Genomic DNA, 4,649 nt, shown 5'->3' on the forward strand with positions numbered 1-4,649 from the left:
AAAAAAGAACTGACAGCTGATGGAGACATGGGGTCCAAGAAGGCTGGAGGCATGGGGTCCAAGAAAGATGGAGGCATGGGGTCCAAGAAAGATGGAGGCATGGGGTCCAAGAAAGATGGAGGCATGGGGTCCAAGAAAGATGGAGGCATGGGGTCCGTAAATGGCTGGGTTTGCAGCCAAAGGAGGGTCAGCAAAGTTTGAGGGGCGTGAAAACTTCTGGAAATTAATTCTCATTTTGCTCTTTTGTAGAATCACCTAAAGAAGTTTGATGCGGAACAAGATAAATTTAGGAACATTTGGAGGAAGGCTGGAATAGAATTACATGATAGAGGAGGTTCATGCTGTGGGCCTTCATCTGATGGGTTCACTGTAGAAGGTTCCGGCTCGTTCTGTTTGAGCTTATTATGAAAGTTTGGACTTTATTCTGTAAATGAGAATTAGTTTACGGAATAACATCTGCTTTAGATTCATTTATTTGTTTTAATTATTGATTAAAATGTGTTTTTAGTTTTATCTTTATTGTGGGGGTGGGGGGGTTATGTGTTATCCTGGGGAAAAAATCCTGTTAAACCATTTTACACGTGATAACCAAAAACATTTTTATGAAATTTAAACCTGATTATTTATTCAGGTTTTTGAATCAAAGTATGAAATCTGATTGAAAAATGCTAAAAATGAGTCGTTTTTTCTTAAAATAAGTGGATTAGTTCTTGAATTGAGGAGGTAACTGAGAAGAGATGATCACATTTAGAATTAGAGAAAATATTTGCTTACTTTAAGAGTAAAAATATTCATTCCATTGGTCAATCATCTTATTTAGATACTCAGATTAAAGGGAAATACTCTTCATTTAAGAGAGTTTTTACTTTAGATCGTTTTTGCAGTGTAGAACTAATAAATAATCAGATCAAATAATTTTTCTGAAGTCATTGAATCTCAGAAACCTGGTAATGAAATGAGGAGCAGATGATCGGTGACCTGATCTCCAGTTGTTCCTGTTCTGATGTCTCCTGTTTCCGTCTCAGATGTTTGCTTCAGGAACCAAAGTTCTGGCCTGTTGGACCGACTGCCGCTTCTACCCAGCAAAAATCCTCAAAGTCAACAAAGACGGTGAGACTTTCAGGGTCGGACTGGTTTCGGTCCATGAAGTCCACGAAGTGAATCAGAATCTGCTCCGTTTCAGAGTCCTGCACGGTGCGGTTCTACGACGGCGTGGTCCAGACGGTGAAGCCCACCAAGATCAAACCCTTCCAGCAGGTCAGAGCAGCAGCTTCATCAGGTCCATCTAAGCTCTCCTGCTTCTTCACTGAAGGTCCTGTTTCTGTTCAGAGGTCCAGATCAGAGAAGAGCGCCGTTGGGAGCGAGGGATGCGAGGAAGGAGAGAGTGAGGAGGAGGAGGAGGAGCAGAACCCTAAAGCAGAGGGAGACGCGGAGGAGGAGGAGCAGAGGAAGAAGAATGTAGAAGAAGAAGAAGCATCAGAGGAGAAGGAGGGAGTGGAGGAGGAGGAGGAGGGAGGGAGGAGAGCAGAATCCTCATCCATCCATCCAACAGCGAAGAAGAAAGCAGAAAGCAGTAATGATGACCTTTGACCTCTGATGTCTGCTCCTTCCCTTTGTTTCCTGCTAGAAGCTGAATCCTGTTTGGTTTCTCTGGTTCTGCTCAGACAGGAGTGATGGAGTCCAGCAACAGCCAATCGCAGCAGACCCCGCCCCGGCAGCTGTTCCTAACCCCGCCCACATCGACAAAGGTAAACCAGCAGGTGGCTTTGCACCCCCGCACACGCTCACTATCAGGGTCGGTCCAAAGATTCCCATCAGAGGAACCAGTTAGAAGCTGGACTTCTGACAGGTCGCTGCACAGCCTGCTGACTTTAAGATGATGTCACCCGATTAATCTGACCAATCACTGAATGGATCAGTTTGTTGATGCTCTGATGGTCCTGCATTTTCTCCACTATTATATGACCTATAGATTACAATATAATCTGGTAAAGCTGTTTAAAAAATCTCTCAATGTCGCTAAAAAGTTCTTATTCTTTTATGGAAGGTTTTTCCAGATCTGCTGATGTGCACAGGGATTACACTAATCCAGCTCCAGGCTGGATTTCTGGCTCGTAGTGATTTCCTGCGGGTAAATGAAATTACTCGAAAATAAATTGACGGTAAATAAGTAAAAAAAAACAAAAAAAAGACTAAATCCCCGATGCGTTTATTAGCCAATGGTAGTGCCGCTACCCGATCCGTCCTGGAAGCGCGATCCGTTCTGCGGATCATCAGCTCATCAGCGCATCCAGATATACATCGGGTCGTTTTTATTGGAACAGAATATCCCAGTAAATCTGTTTCTCCTTTAAATCTGCAGCTCTCCCTGCTTCTCTCTGTTTAAAAAGATTTATCAACCTCTTTACTGATATAATGATGCTAGAAACAAAGTTTCTAGATCTGTAGAAGCTCTGCAGTCTGATTCTGTCTGTTCAATAAGAAAACATTTGAACCTGGAACTGGGAGTCATGGTCCTTTTTTTAAGTAGTAAAGAAGAACAAACTATGTTTTCTCAAGCTTCTTGCATTATAATACTAACTTTTATAAACTTACAATCTGATGCATTTAGCTGAACAAACTCTGTGTGTCTAACGAACAGATTTTTCGGTGCCGTCTTTAAGTTTTTTAACCAACCCATCTCCTAATTTTCCCTTAAACATAAATCCCAGTAGCTCCCGTCTGATGCTGCTTTGTGTCTCTCCTCCTCCGAGGAGCGACTCTGTACGCAGTGAAATGTAACGGCAGATCAGATGTCTCAAAGTGACAGATCCGATGATGTAACACCTAGAGGCGGGACATGGGAGCAGAGCAAGAGAGAAAAAATAAACACGGACTGAAAACGCTCTGAACACAGTTAGCTGCACCCAACCTCTGCTACCTGTGGCTACAGTAAATGAGCGGACAGCTGAGATTATTGATGGAGACTGTCCAAACCAGTCCAGAGTTGGTGGGGACATGTCCACACCAGTCCTTCACAAAGTTACGCCTGTGGGGGGGACGCCATCATCTGCTCTCTGCATGTGGTTCTGTGAGCAGGTTCTGAAGGGTTAACGTTGTCCCTCTCCTCCTCAGATGTCCTGATGGAGCGTCAGGCTCACCTTCCCACCACCCATAAGTTCAGCAGAGAGCCACGTAAGCATCTCCACCGTCCTCGGGGTCAGAGGTCAGCCGGCTGGCGTGTAACTCGGCGTTTCCCCCTCTCAGTCTACAGGGTGATAAAGAACCAGCCTCCTCCCATCCTCTCCATCGAGCTGGACCACAACCCCTTCAAGTGTCCGTCCCCTGGCTGTTCCAAGTCCTTCAGGAAGGCCAGCCTGCTTCACTACCACATCAAATACTACCACTCTGACCAGCAGCTGGACGCGGGCGGCGAGCCGGAGACCTCCAGGTGAGTTCTGCTCCCGCGGCGGCAGCTCTGCAGCCTCAGCGGCTGCCTCTCACATGCTGTGCTCGCCGCTGCAGGAGGAAGAGGTCGTCTTCTGAAGGAGGAGATTTCCCTTCCAGCAAGAAGGCAGAGATCCAGGCCGGCAGCTGTCACCATGACGACAGAGAGCTGGGCATCATGTCAACAGGTGGGTCACTCCCTTAGGAACGGACGTCTTCAGAACAGCAGGAGGTAAACGTCTCGCTTCTGTTTCCAGAGACGAAGAAGGATGAGAAGAAGGAGAAGCCAGGAGGACACGACCGGAAGGACAGGAAGCACTTTCTACGAGTCAAACTGAGGAAGAAGAAAAAGAAGAAGAAGAAGAAGAAAAGTCAGTCAGGTAATGTCTGATCTCCATCCTTTCATCCATCGGTATGTTTCCATATCTGAGGAAGCTTCATTTGGTTCTCGGATCATTTGGATCCGACCTCAGCTGCTCAGAAATACTCAGCTGGTTCCAGTCAGCTGGTTATTCAGTGTACTGGGAGGAGCAGTCAGGTGTGACACCTCCTCCTGGAGATGCCAGGCAGCCTACTGAGAAACCCTCCTCTCTCTGCAAACCCAGGCCCTCTGGAGTCACTGAGCTGGTGACACCTGTTCCTCAGCAGATCTATTAATAATGTCCTAGTTAAAGTCCAGACCCCAACCTGACTTCCATTCCAGCTCTGCAGCACCGTGTCCTTCACCGGCAGGTGGACCATGTTTGGCCTTTAGGTTGAGTTCTTTGTGTTTGCTCTGACCAATCAGCAGGATTCGGGGGCAGTAGTGACGACGAGATGTCAGACAGACCGCCCATCACCCTGAAGCTCGCACACTCGCACGGTAGCTGCACACCAGAACCATCATAACACCAGTGACTTCACAGGAACACAGAAACAGGAATGCTGTGGTTTTCTCTCCCCCCAGTGGATGACGGCAGCGATTGGTCAACATTAACGGCTGAGAGCGGAGAGGAATCCTCCTGGCCTGTCACTATGGAGATGGACGATTGTGAGGTGGTGAGGTGCGTGTGTGAGGTGGACGAAGAGAACGACTTCATGATTCAGGTAATACTCAACACACACCTGTGTTTCACACACCTACTGAGGACCCTGCTCTGATTTGTGTTTATTGTAAACTAACCATTACCAGTACCTAAATAACCATTACCTATACCTCACTAACCATCACCCTGTGATGGTTA

General features: G+C 46.7%; 1 pseudogene; it reads left to right on the forward strand.

The window, feature by feature from the left end:
* The first annotated feature begins 991 nt into the window (after nt 1–991).
* LOC107084509 overlaps nt 992–4,649 on the forward strand; it is an 8,270-nt pseudogene continuing 4,612 nt past the window's right edge.

The sequence above is a fragment of the Cyprinodon variegatus genome, unplaced genomic scaffold, assembly GCF_000732505.1.
Source record: "Cyprinodon variegatus isolate N-32 unplaced genomic scaffold, C_variegatus-1.0 Scaffold101, whole genome shotgun sequence".
NCBI lineage: Eukaryota > Metazoa > Chordata > Actinopteri > Cyprinodontiformes > Cyprinodontidae > Cyprinodon > Cyprinodon variegatus.